Genomic DNA, 22,848 nt, shown 5'->3' on the forward strand with positions numbered 1-22,848 from the left:
GATCCCTCAGAGGGAATCAACCCTACTGACCCTTCAATTCTGGACTTCTAGCTTCCAGAATTGTGAGACAATATATTTCTGTTGTTTCAAGGCACACAGTTTGTGGTACTTTCTTATGGCCGCCCTGGGAAATGTCCACATTCAATGTACTTATACCAGTTAGCAAGAAAATAAATTACAGTTTTATTTCCATTGATTTTTAGAGCCTATCCTTAGATACAGTTGAAAGTCAGTGTGCAAGTACTTTCTTCTCCATAGACAGTTTTTGTAAATGGGAAAAAAAATGCAGTGACAAAAAAGGCATTCTCCTCTTCTTCAAAAGAGTACTCATGAAGCATGTAATAGTTTTTCCTTCTAATTCACAATAAAATTAAAATGGCTATAAGCATTCATTCAAATGTCATAGAATTAATATATATATATACACATACATATATTTTGAAAGAGAAAGGTCGAGTAAGACTAATAGAGATAGAGCAGAAATGAGAAGTTTTATGGAATAATTTATAAAATAGAAAAAAAGTATGGCATAAAGATTTTCCTTGTTTTTTACTGAATGTGAGACAGGAAGGGGGCAGGGCACAGCCATTCAAGGAATGCTACAGCAATTAACATCAAAATGGTGAAAGATTCAACCCCAGGAGGCCTTGAGGCTCAAGATGATGGGAGATTTAACTTCTAGTAGATCTTGAGCTTCATTATATGCTCATTGTAATATATTAACATGGTGAATAACATGCCCACAGGCACCACGGCAGCCCCAAGGCTAGCCACAAAAGGTCAAAGAGTGGGAAATGGCCAACTTCCTGGAAATCCTTCCCCAGGCTACTTAGACTGGTCCTTCCACTTATTAGCATATGAAGCCACCAAGCCCATAAAAACTAGCAACACAGCGCCTCGAGGCCGCCTCTCTCTACCGGTTCAGAGATGTCTATGGAGTGTGTACCTACTTTTAACCTGAGCACCCAACCCCGAAACCTCATGGCCTTTCTCTTGCCTTTCAATGTATCTCTCTGAATAAATTTACCTTTACTCAACTGTGGCTCACTCTTGAATTCCTTCCTGCGCGAAGCTAAGGACCCACACTTGGCGGGGCCCGTCCCAGGGGCTCAACCGAAGCCTGGGACACAGCCCTTCTCAAACCCCACATCTGTTTTCCTGCATCAAATGTGGTTTCATTTCTATAATATTTCTCTGATTTAAATTGATAGGAAAGTAACACATAACACTTAGGTAAGCAGTACAGGTAATATGATCAAAATGCTGTGAAGAAAGATTTTTAGAACATGCTCTTATAATGTTTTGCTAGAAAATCATTTTCCAATTGTTATGATAATATCCTGTGTATTCTCTCCCTTAGCTTATTTCCCCTGCTGTCTCTCTTAACACTTAGGAATAATTTTCACAAGGTTACCCATTGTAAATGTGCCAATAAATGTAATTATATTTATTTCAGAAGGCAGAGTTAAATTTACGGAAGTAAAAACAACACTATTTTTTATTTATAACCACGGTAAATTTTAATAGTGCGTTTACTCTAGCAGTGCATAATGTGATGGCTGATGTACTTAACGTGATTATGATTCAACACAAACCCTGGGGAATTCCTCAAGCACCCTCTCCCCTCCAGTGTTTCTGTTTGTAGTTTAGTACAAGAGCGCTGAATTAGAAATCAAAGGGCTTGGGCAAGCTCTCAGCCAGGAAGCAATGCCCTCCCTGAGCATCGGCTGTTCCTGGAACTGACCTTCATCACAGCACTCTCTAGATCATGCTGCATTCCCTGACTCCTTCCTCACTGTTTCTGCTGCAGTTAGTGCCTTAAACTCAGAGCTTGGCTCAGCTTCTTCATGACGACAGTGCCTAGCAAGGTGCGCTTAGCTCTCTGTTAAACAAGTTAATGAGAAAACAGTATGTGAGGTGTTGAACAATGCTGTGGACTTGTTTCCTCAATGGGAAGGGAGCGCCTTAGAACAGCCAATTCAGCTGTATTGCTTTCTCTGTATTTATAATGTTGTGGATGAAAAAAATGTTTGTCAGTGAGAAACAGGGCAAGAGAGCAGGAGGAGCCCTCCTGGTATCAGCAAAATCTCAAACACTGTCTTGAGCTGGGGTGGGGGTTGTGGTCTCCAGTGACAGCAGGTGTACTTGACCTCATTCCCACTGGGTGATAATTCAAGTCTTGACTCTTCACCAGTCCTCCTCTGATACTACCATCAGAGACAGGAAGAACACCTGTGAAAGCCGTTGGGCATGGAATCCAGGTTCCTGGGACAATGGGGACCTTTTTACTAGGCATGGGTACAAAAGTCCCAGGTCCCTACTTGGCATTCACTGGCACCAGCTCACTGGGTGATAGAGAGCCTCACTAGCCTCATTAGGATGGAAGTCCAGGCATGGGTAGGAGTAGGTACCACAGTTTTCCTGCAGTAGTTGACCAGAGTACATCGATTAATTTAGCGGGGAGGGTATAGCTCAGTGGTAGAGTGTGTGCTTAGTATGCACGAGGTCCTGGGGATTAGGACCTCCATTAAAAAAAAAACAAACTAATTGCCTTCCTCCCTCAAAAAAATTAATTAAAAAAATTTTTTTTCTGTCTTGCTAGAATGCAAGTGGTCCTTCAGCTACAGAGAGAGAGAGCAGGATTTGGTATATCTTTTCACGTATGTCTCTGACTGTTGGCATGTCCAGTTTGCTGGCTTCTTCAGCTCTAATTCTGGGCTGTATGAGGCAAAAAGGAAACTCAGGGAAGCTATCACCATGCTATTCACTGAGACCCCAGTTCCCTGGATGTTCTGCCTTCTTCCTCCACCTTTTAGTTTTCCTATGTTTGTCTTGTGTATGTCCAAGGGTTTTGATTGTACTTTGCAGGAAGAATGAAGGAAAATACACCTACTCCCTCTTCTGGGAAGCAGAAGCCCTCTGCTCAATGGTTGTTAACTGACTAGACCTACAACTGGACTAAGCTGAAGCCGTTATGACAAAAGAAAAAGTTAAGAGGTGTGTATCTTTTTTAGGCCATGAAGGATAGTATCACTTATTAAAATCAGTCATATTTTTTATGCCTTTGGTTTTCTCAGATTATGAAAACCTACTTAATATGTGGCTATAACAACACAGTTTTCTTTACTTTGACTCCTTTAGTCCTAGAAATTAGACGATATCAAAACTTTCTATAGATTGGACAAATGGAACACTACCTATTATGTAGACAGGAAGTGACAGGCACTATATTGACCAAAATAATTGTCTGAAGAGAAATTTATCTACAGGTAAGAAAACTTCAGCTCAAATTTCATGTATGTGCCTGTAGAGGGTAGATTCTAGCTTTGAACCCAAGTCTAAATTATGCCAAAACCCAATTCTGCTTCTTCCATGCATAACCTTGAAAAACTCACCTAGCCTCTTCAGCTTTTATTCCTTTATCTATGAAATGGGAATAATATCTATTTCCTAAGATTGTTGGGATGATTAAATTAATCGACATGTGAAAGAGCTTTAGATTCTATAAACTACATGCAAGTACGAGAAACGATTACTACCAGAAACTATCTGTTCAACAGCACTTGCATTTTCAGATTCTTGTCCAGTCATGGTGACCAATATGTATACAGACCCGTAGTTCAAACGCTTAGGATCTGGAGCAGATTGATTCTAGTCCTGACTACTAACTTCCTACCTACTACTTAATTCTTACTACTTACTAAACATTCTGGATGTTTGCCGTTAGACAAATTATAGTAAATTCTTAGACACTCAGTTTTCTCACCTGTAAAATAAAGATATTACCCATTCCATGTTATGAATACTAAATGAGTTAACACATGTAAAACATTTAGTGTAGTATCTGCTTCATGAGTAGTTCTTAATAAATTAGCTAATACTCTGTAAAGAAAAGATAAACAAAGCCTTACTGTATAGCACAAGGAACTATACTCAATGGCTTGTAGTAACCTGTAATGAAAAAGAATATGAGAAAGAATATGTGTGTATATATATAGTATATGTATGTATAACTGAATCACTATGCTTTAAACCAGAAACTGTATATTGTAAATCAACTATACTTCAGTTTAAAAAAAAAAAGAAAAATAAATAAAATTAGCTAATAGTGTTAATGAATCATCTAACTGCTTTCTTTTGGCCAGTTGACTCATCTAGAAATAATGACTCAGGTTTCTGGGTCATCCTACAAGGGTCAGGGTGCAGCCAGGGTCGTAGACAGAGTATGACAATCCTCCTGGAGGAGCCATCTCAGGTCTAAAAAAAAAAAACAAGAGAATTTCAAATCTCAGTTAAAATCCTATACGGGACAAAAAAAGTATTAAGTCTTTGCATAATCCTTTAGCACTGTTTACTTACATGGAGCTGCTGATTTAAAGAGAGTGGAGAAAATATCTTTGGAAGTATTTTCACAGCATTGCAATTGATTCATTGCTTCTGTCACATTAAGCTACAAGGCTACTGGCATCAAAATCAGCACATCTACTGTGCATGTCTATCTCCATCATGTTCTTTTATTAAGATGCCCTTGCAGGGTTAATAAAGTGTTTATATTTAAATTGTTATGTCTATCAATCAAATGTAGTCTCCAGTCAATCATGTATCTAGCTTAAGATGGAAGAGGGGCAAAAACCAGTTAAAATGACTTGGCTGACACAGCGTGTATGAAATCTATTTAGGGAACAGGTTAAAAATACATTTGCTATACTTGGGTAAGTTTGGAATAGAAAGTGTGTCCTCTTAAACCAGCCACTGGATAACTCTGACGACGCCACCATTTTTCCTTCTTCCTCTTAGAAGTTATGTAAATACACATATTAAGGCATTTCTCCCACTCAGGTCAGTGTAGTTTTGACTGCAAATATCAGTGTATCTGTACTGTGAAACAACCATATTATATCATTACCTTTAATATCATCAAAAACACTTATTATGTGAGAACACAAGATGTAATTTTTCAAATTACCAGGTGAATACAGCATGTTAAAGATGTGTTAGGTATCAGGATTGTCAATGCCATGCTCACATTTTATTAATTTGTGACTTGGGTAAATTACATCAGTTCTCTGAGACTTACTTTCTTTATGTGCAAAACTGAGTGTGGCTTTTTTGCCGACCCTGCTGCTTTTCTCCCTCTGATCCAACATTCATTACTCAACCATCAGTGTGATTTTTGTAAATATACATCAAGTTATATCACCCAAATGATTTAAAATCCTTCAGTAACTCCTCATCACCACTAAAACGAGGTTCAGATTCCCCAGACTGATCTTAGAGTACCTTGAGATCTGTAATTTTACGTCCCATCCTCTCCACACAGACACACATGTCACATTTTAGTCTGGTTATAGTAATCAGAGTTCACTAACATGACCCTTCCCTTTCTGTGCATGAATGTCTGTAAAGAAACCCTCCTTCTCCATTTGTCACCTGTAAATCTCTTTCTCATCCTTCCTCTCCAAACCCTACCTACCTTGTGTTTCAATGCTTTCTTGAACATACTTGTATATACTTCCATTTTGGCATATGTCATTGTATGGAGTCTATATACTATACTTTGTCATTAAATTCTTAGTCCCCTTTAGGGCAAAAACAATGTTCCACCCATTTGAATTGCACATGATGTCAGCAATAGTAGATTATTCATTATACTGAGTGAAAACTGTATGATTAAGAAATAGCTATCGTAAGTTAAATCCCAACCACTGAATTAAGTATCTGAAAAGAACAAAAACAAATTTTTTTTTAAAGAAACCTATTTGGTCTAAAAAAAGACAGTAATGGAGAGAGAATAAATTCTAAATAGGTAAATAAAAAAATACTCAGTTAACCCAAAGGAAGATAAGAATGGAGCAGAAGAAAAAAAAGTGGCTAATAGAATGCAAAGGACATGACTGGTAGATGTAACTCCGACCATGTAATAATTACGTTAAATGTAAACTCTGAATACTCAATTAAATGCAAAATTTTTCAGAATGAATAGAAAGCAAGACTCAGCTATATGCTGTTTACAAGATGACCTTTAAATTTAAAAGCACAGACAAACTGAAAATGAAAGGATGCAAACAGAAATACACACAAACTCTAAGCATAAAAGGAAGCAGATAAGGCTATATAAACTGTCAAACAAAGTAGACTTCAAGACAAGGACTACAACCAGGGATAAAGAAGGTCCTTTCATAATGATGAGAGAATCATTCTATAAGGAAATCCATTTTGCAGATGAGGAACCTGAAGCTCAGAGAGGATGGGTGATACAAACAGGAACTGAAGAGTTAGGTATGAAAACTGTCTGCATGAATAATCCAGCATCCGTTCTACCCACTGTGCCCTGATGCTATGACTGAGCATACCAAAAAATGAAGCAATCAATGAATACACATAATCTCTAGGGTCCTTTTCATCTCCCAAATCTTGGGAGTTTATTTTCTCTTTTGACTCTTTCCAAAGCACCCCTGCCATTCATAGCATCCCCATCGTCAGTGGGTCTTTGAAAGAAGAGGCAGTTCCCAAAACACTCAAGTCTGCAGATGATTCCTGGTAACAGCAATCATTCTGTAACAATTTATGGTTTGTTAATTTAATGATTTTCTTTCTCACAATTCTGACATCCTCATAACTGCAGTAGAACTGTAAGTAATATCTATTTTCACAAGGAGAGATCTAAGCTTCAGACATTCTGCGGAGTTATTCGTTTTAAATATGTTAGCATTTACTGGTTTGATGAAAGATTCACCATTACTTGAGATGCTGCAGAAAGATGTATTTGCTTGATTACAGGCCTAAACAGGACAAGCAAAGAGGTCAAGAGAAACGGGATGCAGGATTTTTATTTGCAAAGTTACTCTGAATCTCGTATCTCAGAGCAGTATATCAGCATTAATTAATTTCAGCTCAGAATAAGAATGCATTGGAGCATCCAGAGGTATCTAAGACTATCTGCTGAAAACTCCAATAAAGTTTCTCTCAAACTTCCATCATTAAAATGCTATGTTTGAGCATCGCTGGAAGTATAGTCTTTCCAGTCTCTTTATATCTTTGATATTCTACTTCAGTGTCATAAATTTCACTCTAATGCTTAAAGTTTCAGAAACTGTGGGATGAAATTCCTCAGCCTAGAATCCTGGTCTTTCTGTTGTTGCTATTTGAGATTCATAGGGGGAGACAATGTGGCATTGTGGTTGAGTGGCTAGGCCTTTGAACCAAAGAGAACTGAGGTTTATTCCTAGCTATGTCACTGTTAGTGTGCTTTCCGATAGCCATTAACTCTTCTAGACCTTCTCTGTAAAATGGTGATTATAATACTTACATCAAAGTAAAGTGAGACATTTTATCTAGAGTGCACAGCATAGTACTTAACACAAAGACAGCACTTAACACATGATATTTTGAAACACAGAAGCAGAATGAAGTTGACTTAGCACTTTAGAATCACTTGCTGGAGTGTTCCCGGTGTCAAGATGCCCCTTGATATGACAGTCTGAGCTATACTATGGGGAGGAGGTTCTGTGCCAATATTCGTGCTGCCCACTGAACTGAGAACACACTGTTTTGGAAAATGGATGAATCAACAGGAAACAGAAGAGTTTGAGGTTTGCTTTTAGGAGGACAGTTGCAAGGAATCTCAAACTTCATCTCTAATTACTCCCAGTCACTGACAGACATAACGTGGGAGAATTTGGACGTTCCATAAGTGAAAAAAAAATTAGAACTCAGAAACTTAAAAAACATCTAATCCCTTCAAAAAGCACATGAAATTAGCTACCATTCTATTCACTCTGCAACATCAGAAGCAGTGAAGCATTTTCATCATGTTGGAAAATAAGAAACTGTGAAAGACCATAAGGAGTACCTTGGCCATAGCATCTCTCTATCCCCATGTTCTTCTCACCACCCACGTGAAATGATGTATTCCACATCTTTAATGGCTCATTACACACTTTCTTATTACTCACTTGTGCAATATGCAGCTTTAATTGACTGGAATGTTTTTTTCTTGACAACTGTGTTATCAAGGACAGTCTTCCATTTGCTCTTCCTAACAACTTTGCTGATATCTTTTCTTTTTCTCTTCCTCCTCCTCTCCCCGACTTGTTCTCTCTCTCTTCCTCTGGCTTTCTCTTCTGCTCTACAACTCTCATTTCCTCAGCTTTTATCTATCAGAGAGGTTTGGATAAGTTATAAAAATGGCTGGCAGTTCCTCCCCTTCCTGTATCTGCATAATTCTGCTGTCACATGGTGATTTCTCCACCGTTTAGGATTGGTCTTGTGACCAAGTGTGACTCCTGAGACCGTAGAAACCTGTCATAAGGAGAGACTTCAAAAGTGCTTGAGGGACTGTTGTTTATAGGAAGATGGAATAGATGTGCTTTTCCCGATTCCTCTTATCAAGTACCAGTGAAAACCCGGAATACGATGTATAAAATAATCAACAGAGGACTCTGAAAGGTGAAGAGAAGAAGGAAGACTGACTAGGAGTGTCAGAACCCAAGGAATAAAATCGTAGTTAGTTCCCTGAATTTTCTCTTTGCTTCATATATTCCAGACTCAGAGCTGTGAAAGCTAAAAACTCAGAAATGTCAACAGGCACAGACAAGAGATGCCCCAACAAAAACCTGTTCTCTGTAGCAAAAGGACAAGGAAAAGGGAGAGTTAGCAAGACAGAAAACTTTTAGATAATAAAGACTTTTTTTCTATCCACATATTATAGAAATAACAGTGATACCAGCCCCATCCATGTCAGCAAAAGGCAAGTGGAGAGCCTAACCTCCATCCTTAGGAGTCTGTAACAAATTTCCCCAATGTCCCTCTTGGGGGTAGTGCCACAGACATTTGACAAATGTGTCATGATTGGTATCTACTATTCCAGTAACATTCAGAATAGTTCACGCCTCTTAAAATCCCCAGTGCTCCACCTATTTACCCTTCTCCACCCCACCCCGGCCCTCTGAATCCCTGGCAACCGCTTATCCTTTTACTTTCTCCATCGTGTAGCCTTCCAGAGTGTCATATAGTTGGAATCATACAGCATAATGCCATTTCAAATTGGCTTCTTTCACTTAGCAATGTGCCTTTAAGGATCTTCCCTTTCCATGACTTAATAGCTCATTTCTTTTTAGCTTGCACTGTCCAAGATTTGTCAATTATGAATAAAGCTGTTATACACGTTCATGCGCAGAATGTTTTGTAGATGCACGTTTTCAACTCTTTTGGGTAAATACCAGCTCCAGCTCACTGGATAAATGACTGCTGAATCATATGGTAATAATATGTCTAGTTTTGTGAGAAACTACCAAAGGGTCTTCTAAATGCCTGTACTATTTTACATTTCCATCAGCAGTGGGTGAGAGTTTCTGTTGCTCCACATTCTCATCAGCATTTGGTGTTTTCAGGGTTTGGGGTTTTAGCCATTTTAATAACTGTGCAGTATTATCTCATTGTTATTTTAATTTGTAATTCCCTAATAAGATAATTCTGAATATTTTTTCATAGGGATATTTGCTATCCGTGTATCATCTTTGGTGAGATGTCTGTTTATCTCTTTTGCCATTTTTAAATTGAGTTTTTTTTCCAACCCAGAAATTTTTGCTGAAGAATTCTACCAAACATTAAACAAAAAATTAACACCAATTCTACCTAAACTTTTTTCCAGAAAATAAAAGGGAAGGAAATGGTTTCCATTTCATTTTATGAAACCAGTATTACTCTCTTACCAAAATCAAAGAAAATTTTATGGAAAAGAAACTACAGACCAGTTTTCCTCATAAATACAGGCACAAACCTTCAACCAAATATTAGCAAGCATAATTCAGAAATATACAAAAAGAATTGTATGACATTACTATGTCAGGTAGATTCTGGTGATAAAAGTCTGTTTCAAAATTCAAAAATCATTCTGTATAATATTAACAGCAGAAAATTCTGTTTCATTAAAGAAGAAAAATCACATGATCCTGTAAATTGATTTTAAAAAGCATCTGATGAAAATTTAAAGCAATTCAGAATTTAAAAAAAACAGAAAAATTAGGAATTAAGGAGATTGTTCTCCTTAGATAGGAAACATGTACAAACAATACAGTATATTTAGTGGTGAAAGACTGAGTGCTTTCCCCTTAAGACTGGGAACAAGCCAAGCATGTCTGCTCTCACCACATTTACTCAGCCTAGTTCTACATGGTTTAGCAAGTGTTAAACGGCAAAGAAAGGAACATGAATGATAAATGAGAAACGAAGGAATGAAATGATCCATATTTGCAGATAACATGACTATCAACGTAGAAAAGCCCCAAAAAAACCTACCAAAAAAGCTTTCTCAAGTTAATAAGTAAGTTAAGTGAACTTAGCAAGGTCACAGGATAGAAGATAAATATTCAGAAATAAATTATATTTCTCCATACTAGCAATGAACACTTAGACACTGAAATTTGAAACACAATACAATTTATAACTTGATAAAAATGAAATACTTCAGTGTAAGCCTAACAAAACACGTACAGGACTCATATGTTTAAAACTATAAAAGGAAGATCTAAACAAATAAAGAATCATACAGTTATCTTAGACTGAAAGATTCAACAAAGTAAAGATGTTAATTTTCCCCAAATTGTTAGTCTTAATACAATTATAATAAAAATTTCAGCAAGATTTTTTGTAAAATAATAAACATTATTTTAAAATGTATATGGAAAGGCAAAAGAAATAAAATAATTAAAACAATTCTGAAAAAGAATAATAAAGATAGAGGAATAATTCTACCTGACTTCCAGACTTATTACATTATACCACCATATAATAAAGACAGTGTTATTAGCAGAAGGATAGACATATATATCAATGCAATAAAATAGAGAACTCAGAAATAGCCCAACACAAGTACAGCCAACAGCTTTTCTAAAAAAAGAGGTGCAAAATTAATTCAACGTAAAAGAATATCTCTTCAACAAATGGTGCAACTGGATATCCCACAGACCAAAAATAAAACCTTGACCTGAATCCCACAACTGATACAAAAATTAACTCAAATTGGATCATACATTTAAACAAAAAACTATAACACTTTTAATTGGTGAAAATCCAGAAAGAAACACAGAATAGAATCTTCAGAGTCTAGCATTTGGTGAAAAGTTCTTAGATATGACACCAAAAGCATGATTTTTTTTAATTGATAAACTGAATGCCATCAAATTTAAAAACTTTTGTTCTATAAAAGACCCTGTGAAGAGTATAAAAAGATAAAGCCACAGGCTGGGAGAATGCATTTATTTGCAAACTATGTAACTGACAATGGCTAGTATGTAGACTATATAAAGAACTCGCAGAACTCAACAGATTTTAAATAATCCAATTAGAGTGTTGACAAAAGACGTGAAGAGACGTTTCCACAAGGAAGATATGTGAATAGAAATTAAGCACACGAAAAGATGTTCAACATCATTAGTCATTAGAAAAATGCAAATTAATCCTAAAATAACATATTACTATAGACATATCAGACATCACTAAATGCTGACAAGGATGTGGGGAAACTGTATCACTTGGGTGAAATGTAAAATGGCACATCAACTCTGGAAAATATTTTGAAATGTTCTTTAAAAACAAAACATGCAAATATCTTGTGACTTGGCAATTACACTTTTTACCATATATCCCATATATCCCGTATAAAACCTGTGCACAAATGTTTATGATAGTCTTATTCAAATTATCCTAAACCTGGAAGCAACCCAGAGGTCTTTCAATGGGTAAGGAGTTAAATAAACCACAATATCATGCATACTACTCAGCAGTAAAAATGCATACTACTCCATTGCTACATGCAACAACCTGGATGAATCTCAGGCAAAATTCATAAACTCTGGGATTCCATTTACATAACATTCTTGAATTGACAAAATGATAAAAATGGAAAACAGACCAATGATTGTCATGGGTTAAGGAAGGAGTAGGGGCAGGAGAGCAAGTAGATGGGGCTATAAAAGGGAAATCAGAGCATCCCTCATGGTGATTAAATTGTTGTGCCTTGACTGTATCAATGTTGGTATCTTGGTTGTGACATTGTAGTGTTGTCCGGCAAGATGTTATATTTGAGGGGAAGTTTGTCCATTGAGATTTGCCCTCTCTTGCTGCCCCTGGTACCCTATCTCCCTCATCAGGGGAAGTAGCCTGAGCTAACCTGTTGAATAAAGAGTGACACAAGAGGCAGTCACCTCTCTCAACCTGGACAAGACCTCACCAACTGCCAGACACGTGAGTGAGGCAATCCCAGATTATTCAGCCTCTAGCGTAGCTGCCAGCGGTTGACAAATGCTTGAGGGACCCCAGGAAAGATCAGTCAAGCCAACCTAGTCTTGGAGAACCACTCAACTCATCCACAGAATTTTGAGCTAAATACATATGGTTGTTTTAAGTTCTTAAATTTTGTGACAGTGTATGATGTAGCATAAAGTATCAAATACAGAGGCTCAGCAGGTTCCCTGATTCCCACAGTCACCACCAACCAGCCTCCCTCTGGGCTGCACACTCAGGACCACAGGGAGTAGCCTCTGTGTCCAGAAAGCTGTGAAATCTCTTGCTATCTAGGGACACCAGGTCTGATACCATCATCTTCCTTTGATTCTGGTCACACATGTCTTCTAGCCTCTGTTACCCTTAGCTCCCTGCCAGGGAGACAGCCTCTGATGTCTCCTTTAACTGGAGTTAATTTTTAGGACACTCGTTTCTTTTCCTTTTCTGAGTCTAAGAAACACAAAAGCTCTCCATCCCTTCTCATTTGGCTCAAAGTCCCCATTATTTTGTCTCAGCATCTCTTCATTTTGGGGGAAGTAGGAAAAAACCTCATGCTGTGTGGGCATTTCTCCTCTTCACTCTTTACTTTTCAGCAGCATGATGTTGTTATAAAACTATGGCTTTAAAATCAGAGACGCTTCTATTAAGACATTGGCCCCACCACTAAATACCATGTTGTTTAGGGCAAGTCACGTAACCTTTTTGAGATCCATTTTGTTCATTGGTAAATTTTAAGGGTGCTTATGTAATACAATGAACATGAAAGAATCTGAAGCTTCGCATGATTTATGGTAAGTGCTTAAGAAACATGAATTCTCTTCCTCAGAACTTTACTTCCTGGACATGTGCCTGTTTAATCATCAGAGATGGAAATACGGTTCCTAAAACCTCTTTAAGTAATTAATGTCTTGGGGAACCCTCATTCCCTTCTCTCAATGAAGATGCTTCTCTTATAGAAGTGTTTTGTCTCGCTATGAGGATCCAGCTATGAGAAATAAGATCATCAGTAATGACCATGGAGGATCTTTACTCAGAGAAGAGGGGGGTGCAGAAAATCAGAGGCCCTCTTGCACAACTCGCTATTATTAACTCGCAGAGAAAGGCTCCAAGAGCTTGGCCAAAGACACAAATGCTCTTTAATTTAGCTTAAGACGGGAAAGAGTTGCCCTGCTTATTCTAGCATGCTCTCTGCTGAATAAAGAGGAAAGTGAAATTGTATCACTGCTTCCTTGCTAGCAATAGCTGTGCCACCAACAGGCCCAGTGACCTGAGCCCTTGCTGCTGAAATGAGATGACAAAGGGACACAAATCAGTGACTTTTCCCAGAGGTGTGCAGGAAAGGTAGGACCTGCATTCATCTTCTGGGTGACAGGAGATGCAAATTAAAAATTAGAGCTGGCACCTTCTCCACCACCACTCAGGTCAACGCTGCAATCATCAGCGAAAAACAGAACTTCTATTAATATAAAAGGGCAACGGACATGGTCTAATCTCCATTTAGATTGTATCTGCTGTCTTAGTTTTGGTTCTTCTGGAAACAATTACTGAGACCACAACTGTGCAAAAGTTTACTTAGGAAGTGAAGGTAACACTGGGAGGGAGATGAGGAAATGAAGGGAAGAGAAACCCATGAAGGACGCATGATTCAATCAGCTGCCACAATGAGTCAGGGGAGCTTAATCACATGGGAAAATTACATAATTGTTGTGCTTAAGGGGTGAGGGAGCTATGGTACCTATGCCCATACCCAGCAGTCAAACCCTATTGCAAATCCATCAGCAAATTCTGTCTCCAGCTTTAAAATACATTCAAAATCTAACCTCCTCCCTTATTATCCCCCTGGTCCTGGCCACCAGTATCTCTTACTTGGATTGCTGCAATAGTTTTTTTTTGTTTGTTTTTTCTTTTCGTCTTTTAAATCTGGTCTCTTTGCTTATCTGCCACCCTACCATTTACTCTTCAAAAGGATCCAGAGCATTCTCTCTTGAATTTAAGCCAGATTGTGTCACTCTTCTGCTGAACCCCTCCTGTACTTCCCAGAGCCTTCACAGCAATGGCTAAGATCTTAAAGATGCTGTGAGGCCTGACTTGATCTGGCTGCTTTGCTCTGTAAACTCGTCTCCTTCCTTTCTCTCCTCACCCTCCTCCAGCCACACCCACTTCCTTGCAGGTCCAAGACTCCTGGGATCAAGCACACTCTCCCCTCATATCCTGTTCACTTGTTTTCTCTGCCTACAATACCTTTTCCCTCATAGCCACGTGGCTTTCTCTGTTTCTTCTGATTTCTCATATGTCTTTTAGCAGAGAGGTCTTCCTAGACCACTCATTATGGAATGATATTCCCAACCCCACCTCAGTCCTCTGTAACCTTCTTTACTCCTTTATTCTTCATGCCGCTTATTGGCTTCTTTTTTATTGAAGTCTAATTGATTTACAATGTTTCAGGTGTACAATAAAGTGGTTCAGTTTTATATATATATAAATATATATGCATATATATATTCTTTTTCAGATTCTTTTCCATTATAGGTCATTTCAAGATATTGAATATAGTTCCCTGTGATGTACAGTAAGTCCTTGTCGTTTACCTATTTTATACATAGTTGCGTGTATCTGTTAATCCCAAATTCCTAATGTATTCCTCTTCCCCTTTCCCCTTTGGTAACATAAGTTTGTTTTCTATATCTGTGAGTCTATTTCTATTTTGTAAATAAGTTTATTTGTATCATTTTTTTTTAAGATTCCGCATATATTCGCATCACTTACTGGCTTCTATCACACTACATATTTAAGTCTTTTGTTTACAGTCCAAGATCCCTACCTTTTAAAATTTAGGTGCTTAATAAATATTTGTTGAATGAATGGATAAACATAAAATACTCTCTATAAATATACAATATCACAGAAATTTCTAGTTAGGCTGCAAGACCCCGAGAAATGCCGAGTTATCTCTTTCCTCACATTCCCAATTCTTGGACCAGCATAGAAGCTTAATAAATGTTGGCACTGGGGTTAGACTCAGCAGTTGATAAAAGTCGCCCTGAGCTGAGCTAAACAATTTCTCCAAAGGGCTTTTGGTTCAGTGGTAGGAACATGCAGGGAGGTAAATGGATTATGCTTCCTATTGTGTATTTGCTTTGACATCATGGGGCAGTGGAGCAGTGCTTTTTTTTTTTTTTTTTGAACTTAATTAACATAAGTAAAAGTTACCAATAGAATGATGATAGTGAGGGTCAAAGTGTTAGGCAGCTTCCATTTGGCTGAATTGTTCTTAACAGTTTTAAACATTATTCCATTCTTACTTTCATCGTAATGCCACTCCTTTTCTAGTCCTGAGCTTGCTCTCTCTCAGAAATAAGTGGAGGCATCAAGGACACAGCAGGTGATTTCTTGTTTTGGGAAAACAACACTGACCTGGGCAACTTTCCAAGTGAAATCAGTCACAACTATCATTTGCTTTGAATCTATAACCTTTCTGCCTCCTGGAGCCATTTGGGGCAGAAGATAACACACTTCCATGGGCAGCCCCCCAGCTTGTAAAAAAGGAGCTGGCATGTTTATTTCACTATTCAGCTTTTCAATCACTTGATATGAAAAATCAACCTTCTCCAAACCAGAGAGCTGACTTTTCAGATGCAATGTTATTGTTTTGTCTTTTGAGAGAAGGAACTAGATTGTCAAGTTAACTAAGCATCACATGACTTTACTACCAGATCATAAAGGAGAAATGTATTAGGAATCTGTGCTTTGGCATTAGGCTGCTATAAAATAACTCTAACTATGGTTATAAAAAAATGATGCTTTGGGAAAAAAGTATTTGGTCTCTAGTAGCTTCCCAAAAGGTCAACCCTAGTGCTTTCATTTAGCCTCTGAAACCAAAATTGCTTCCTTTAGTGTTGATGAAAAAACAAAAAAGTGTGATGTAGTGAAAATACCTATTTCTGGAAGTCAGAAAATCTGAATCTAGTTCTAGCCTCAGCACTAAAGAAGCCACACATCTCTGAAGGAGGAGAGGGCCAGCTTTGGACTTAGGTGGACCTGAGTTTAATCTCAATTCTATAAACTTGATAAATAAGAATCGGGCCTCTGGGCCCAAGGCATACTAAGCAGGTCTGTGTTGAGTGGTACCAAGATCTTAGTTCAGAGTTGCAGGCAGGTCCTGTTCCTACATGTCTACACACCCTTGTGTGCACTGTGGCGTGTAAGCATCTTTTGATGTGTGCAGACTCTCCCTGGGCACAGTGGTACTCGAGGGAGTGTGCTAGCCCTTGTCCACTCAGCCCTGGACCCTGCAGGAGCCAGCTCCCCCTCCGCAGTCTGCTCATCTAGCCCAGCTGCAGCAGATCTTCCCCATGGTGGAGGCCTTCTCAGGCCTGGAAGCTTCTCCATGGGTGCTACCAACACAACCTAGCACATTTGCAATTTTATAGCCAGCTCCATGATACTGATTAACATCCTTGTTTGGGATGTAGGTATGTAGGCCTTATTTGTATGACTCAGCACATAAATCAGCAAAGATGCTTGAAGTTCACGAAAACAGCCTGGAGCTACCTTCCCCTGGTCTTGTTAGAGGAGACGCTGGTTCCCATGATAATCCCAGTGTCCTTCCACCACAGACCCTTGGAGACACCGCTCCTGGACAGACCAGATGCAATGGCTCTTGACCCTGGGCATTCCTGCTACCCTGAGAAAGTGGATGGGGAGCTTGGTGCCCTCACTAGGGAGGAGGAAGTGCAAAGAAACGGCCACTGTCAGAAGTAGGACCTCAGGTACAGAACAGTGCTTTGCCTCACCCCTCTGGCTGAAGCAAGCTAGGGCATTTATGGGACACTTAACAAAAGTAAGAGCTCACCTCATGGTACTTTATGGTATGTCAATAGCAAAGAGCAAACCACCAAGGAAACCAAGTGAAGAACAAATCAGATCAGTACATGCGCAGGAGGAGAGGCAGGACACGTAGGAAACACCTGCCAAGACAGTGACCTGAGAATAGAGTCCTAAAGCCTGAGTCGTGTGTTAAGGAGAAGGGCATTTTAAGTATGGAGACTGGCTCAGATTACCAGGCTCCTGCTATATTCTGGGTCAATCATTCCTGTGCAAAAGTCAAAGGAACTGGCACCATTTCCGTGTTAGAGATTCAGTTTCACCATCAGGCTGGCCCAACAAGTGCCCCCCTTCTCCTTCTGGCTTAGTTGGGTTCCCTAGAGGGCGTGAGATGGAGACTCTCATCAAAGATGTCTTGAGGGTGTCACTTAGGTAAAACATGTGAAGAATTCAAGGTAGCACATCGGAGCAGAGGAAGAACTGAGCAAGGATGTGGTCTCAACAGAAGATGAACTTCAGCCTGATCCCACGGGGAGCTCTGGAGCCTGAATGTACCACAGAATCAGTCTAACGTTGAAGCAGAGGGGATGGCATTTGGCACCCTGTGTTAGTCCATCACTGGTCACGTTCTGACTCAAAGAGGAAGGATCCTATAAAGTAAGGTGGCTCCTTTTAGACCCAAGGAAGTTCTTTGGAGAAGGGAGTGGATGTGGGGGGATGCTAACAGTCAGTGCGCTCAGTGGCTGTGGAATGGGTGTGCCTGCTGGCGAGGCTGAGCTGGATGGCACACTGACAGCATCCAGGAAACCTTCTACCCCAGTGAGACACAGAAGAGAATGGGAGGTGCCCAGTTGCCCTATTAAATCAGCCGGACTCATCTATACACCTGCCCCCTAGGAAAGGAGGAAAAGCATGAGCTCCCTTGGCAACAATGGTCCAAACTTGCTACTTGGAGGTCTATTTTCTACTCTCTTTTTTCCTGCTCCTGCCAATGCGTGCCTTTTTGATCCCAAGCTTGGTTCTCATTTCTGAGTCAAATCTAAGTTGATTCCTCCAGGCCATGACCGGGCTGATTCCTTCAGCTTCTGGTGCCCATGGGAAGAGAGTGGCCGCCTTAACCTCAGCTCCTCCAGCCCCATCCCCTGACCTGCTAGTTATCACGGGTGCCCTCTGTGGTCTCTCTCCCAGGCGGCACTGATGGACCAGATGACTCATCGGAAAGTTTACAAGAATTTCTTAGAACATTCTTTGCCATCATGCCTGAAAATTGGTATTTTTACAGTTTTTTAGTTCATGGACACCAAGCTGAATGTATTGTTTTTACATTAAAAAGGGAAACTATTTTTAGCTTGCAGAGGGAACAGGATGATATACGCTACAGTTGTCAACTGTCTTTTAAAATGTATGTAGCACACTGGAAGCTCATAAATATTCAAAAGGACTAAATAATTATCTAAAGCTCCCCAGTCTGCTTTTTAAAAATGATCATTTCCACAGGGAGCAAGGGAGCATTTGTTCTTTGTCAACTGTCCAGACAGAATTATCATATTTGAAAATGTGTCCCTCCTGTTTGTTGCTGTTTTTGTCATTTTTGACTCAGTACCCGGTCCCCCTTCTTCATCTCCCCACTGGTTTCAGTGCCACCGATTTGGCATGTGTGCCAAAATATGTCCATCACAGGCTCTTCCAGGTGGAGGGTCTGACCATCCTGGGAAGTTGTTAGAGGGAGGTTATGCACAGAGGTCACTGAGTACGGGCTGCCTCTTCCTGAGTTGTCAGGGAGCCTCCTGGGCAAGGAAGGGTGATAATGCCTCTGCCTCCTGGGACATCCTTAGAACATCTCTATAGGATAAGAGGTTTTCATGGATGGGGAAGAATATGAATATGGTAAAATGGAAAAAGCAGAGAAACTGTAATTATGACTTACTAAGTGTGTAATTCTAACCTCTTATTATAAAGCAAAGCTCATAATAGTTGTCTTGCAGGTTTATTGTGAGAATTAAGATAATGTGTTAAGAATTAGATAAAATGCAGAGCCCAGTACCAGATACCTATTAGAAGCTTCATAATTGGTGATGGTTATAATTTTTATCATATTATTATTTGATCTTTTAAGTAATATAACATTTAAAATTATTTCAGGAATAAAATGCTTAAAAATATATTTTATTTGGGGTTAGCATCTTCAGTATGGTGAATATTTTTTTACTTCCTTGATGTGAACATTATTAATATGAGTTATAATTTAGGTCTAGGACATGGATGGCCCTCAGGCTTATTGAAATACGTACAGATGACTGTCCCACACTAACTGACTGAACTGCAGTGCACACTATTTTGGTCTATATGTTTCCTGTCTTCTCTATTTCCATGTTATTTCTCAGAGAAGGCATGTGTTTGCTGGTAGCAAACTCTCCTGTTGAATTTCTGCTTCCAAGCTGATGTGCATTTATAAAACAGATCACCAAGCTTGGCAGAGCTGCAGATATTCAGGGTTCCTGTTCCTGGGAATAGGGAAGACAATATATCATAAAAGTCCTACCAATAAAAACACCTAGGAAAAAATAGGATAAAAAATAATAAACATGATTTTAATGCCTAGCAGAGCACTAAAGAATGTTAAGGGAAATATAGAGGGACCAAAAGTGAAGAAGAATCTGAAATCAGACATGAGCATGCACTGAGGTTTCAGATACTTTGGGGGTGACTGAAATCTCAGTAACTGAGAGCTAGAATTTTAACATCCATATATTATGGTTCAGAGAAAAGGATGGGCAAATACTAATATCCCCATATAAGCCTGGAATGCTAAAAATGTTTCATCTTCAGTAATATGATAGACTAGGGGTTTTTTTGCTTGTTTGTTTTTGTTTGTTTGTTTTTTAATGGCATCTCAGACATAAAGAAAGGGGAAAATCTATTTTGCTGTGAATTCTGAATAAAGGAAAAGAAAAAAAACTCCTAAGAATCAATAAATATAATGCTCTGCTGATAAAGGTTTAAGTTTGAATTCTGCCATGTCTTCATGGTCCAGGAAACCTCAAGGTCATACATTTAGACAAAAGGTGGTCCTAGGTTGGTAACACCTCAGGAGGATCAGACCAAGGTAGTTATCTTAGCCTGAGTTCCTTAGAAGGTGGAGCCTGTAGCAGAGGACTTACATGGCTTTTTTGGTCCCTCAGGGACTGTCCTTTAAGTAACCATATAACTACATCTCACACCAGTCTTTCCAGAAGAAGCATGGGGACAGCTCCATCTCCTGGCTTTGATATTCCATTTGTTAAACGTGTGCCCCAAGAGGCATTAACTACCCTAACGTCCCAGTGCTTGCTGAGCCAGGTCTTTGACGTTCCAACCCTGACATCACAAGGGAAGCCCTGGGCAAAAGGCAAGAGGCAAGTGGTGTGAGCATGAGGTTCAGTGGCGTGGGTTGTGTCTCTGTGATGTCAGGAGGAGGCCAGGGAAAGCTGGGGACCATAGTGACAAAGGGAAGAAGGGCAGTTTAGTCCGAGAGGCTCTGAAGTGGAGCCTAAGCAGTGTCTTACATGCCAGGCTACACATGATTACCACAGATAAGGTTCCTTTGACAATGTCCTTGCAAAATTACAAACCACACAAAGATGCAAAACAGCATGAGCAAAGCAAATAAACCAGCATAAAACCCAAGAAAATTTCTATGACCAATAATCAGATACATGGATTCAAAAGCATGTTTAAAATCACTATATACAGTGGAAGGAAGAGAAACAATCCTAAAATCAGGTTTCCAAACAATTTATGTGCGTACTAGCCTTCCATCTTATCATTATTAATCCTAATAGCCACAAACTAGTAACCACTCATTCCAAATGATAAAGCAATGGAACATTACACAACAAGAAAAATGTTAAACCACAAGAATATGTTAAAAGGTAAAGAAATCCAACAATAGGAGCCAAATAACACAAACGTAGGAGATTACCTACTGGATCATTCCATTTACATAAATTTAAAAATAGAAAAACTAATACAGAGCATTAGAAACCATGATACATGTAAACTTTAGAGAGGAGACAGAGGAGTGTCTGGGCAGGAGTATGAGGGAAGCTTTCAGGATTCTTGGTATTCTATTCCTTTCACTATTTACCTAGTTAATAATAATATATTGAATGCCATATATATTTTTATGTACTTTTCTGTGTATTTCTACACTGATACAGTAAAATTTTTAAAAGGATGTTTGATATAGTTTAGAATAGAGAAAAACTGGAACAAATGTAAATCCCTTCAGATAAATAAAGGTAACTTCCTTTCCCACCCCAAGTGGCCTGACTGGTTCGCAAACTCAGGAATTCCCCAGGTGGAATCTGAAATTGGCCTGGTACCGGGAGGGCAGGGAGGGACCTAACAAAGAGGCAGCCACTCCAGATGGGTAGGTGGCATTTTAACAAGCGAAGGAAATTACTTAGGAGGCTGGTCTAGGGCAGCGGCAAGAGGAGTAGGCTTTGTCTGGGTTCAGCCACTATTCAGTCCAGATGGTCTTAACAACAAGTTACTCTCTCCAGACTGCATCCTTGAAAACAGCCGGAGCTGGTGGGCAGAAAGCACTTTCCAAGGAAGGAGGGAGGGGTGAAGAGCCCCTGATGACCCAAGTCCAGCTCTCGGGTCAACCAGTGGTCACTTTCTCTCAATGACCTCCTCCAACAACCTCTTCAGAAATTACTCAGCTATGTAAGTCAACTCAAAAACATATTTTTCCTCATTTGCAGTAAGGTATTTTTATGAGAGTAACTAATGACCTTTCTAGCCAGAAAAGTTCCCCCTCTTTTTCTTTTTTTTAATTGAAGTATAATTGATTTACAACATTCTGTTTCTGGTGTACAGCAAAGTGATTCAGTTATACATATATAACTGAATATGTGTGTGTGTGTGTGTGTGTATGTGTGTGTGTGTGTGTGTGTGTGTGTGTGTGTGTGTATACATACACACTCTTTTCCATTACGGTTTTACTTAAACTGGGAAAATGGGAAAATTCTTCCAATTTAAGATGCTTTGAAACCTTCTTTTATTTATCTGGTTTTATAACACTGGACAAAACCCAGACCTAACAAAGGGAATGATCTAGCCTTACCCTAATGGTTGACTCTTGTAATATTACAGAAATATACCTTTGCTCACAGACTGATTAACAGTATTTACTGCTCGGGTTCCATTTCATTTCAGTGGAGATCATGGAGATTTCACTTACATGCTATTGAAGAGAAAGCAAGTTGAAGAAAAAAATATATAATAATCATATTCACGTAAAATAAAGTTATATAGACAGACTTACACATACACTTACTTGTGTGAGTACAAATATGTGGAGCAGTCCCTCCAGAGTCTGGTTTAGGCCAGTGGGCAGCACTGCTTAGAGACTAGATAGAGGAGGAGGGAAAGGTTACATAATATTTATTCCCCGGTCCCTTCCTGCTGCTCTGTGGTTTGGTACTAGCAGCTTTCCTCCATCACCGAATGCTACAGATACAGCTCTGACTTCCTTCTGGTAACAACACCCATCCCAGCCTTCAAGCCGACCCGATGACAGAGAACCCGTTAGGATAAAAAAGATGAGCCTGAGCCCCAAAGGGATTTCTAAAGACGTTATATTTTAGAGGAACAGACAAGAAACTTCCCACATCAACTTCCCATTGTTGTGTGATCACAGCCACTTCACAGCTAAGATTGTGTTGAAGGAGGGGTGAGGGGAGGGGGCCCCTG

The 22,848-nt window shown here is 39.3% G+C and overlaps 1 long non-coding RNA gene across 1 annotated transcript; it reads right to left on the reverse strand.

Annotated features, from left to right (window-relative positions):
* Window positions 1-792: 792 nt before the first annotated feature.
* Window positions 793-22,507, reverse strand: LOC116657280. Its single transcript, XR_004312397.1, has 3 exons — window positions 22,429-22,507; window positions 12,223-12,227; window positions 793-802 (listed from the first exon to the last, which is right to left on the reverse strand). It is a non-coding gene; the product is annotated as an uncharacterized LOC116657280 (long non-coding RNA).
* Window positions 22,508-22,848: the final 341 nt, after the last annotated feature.

This window comes from Camelus ferus, chromosome 17 (genome assembly GCF_009834535.1).
Source record: "Camelus ferus isolate YT-003-E chromosome 17, BCGSAC_Cfer_1.0, whole genome shotgun sequence".
NCBI lineage: Eukaryota > Metazoa > Chordata > Mammalia > Artiodactyla > Camelidae > Camelus > Camelus ferus.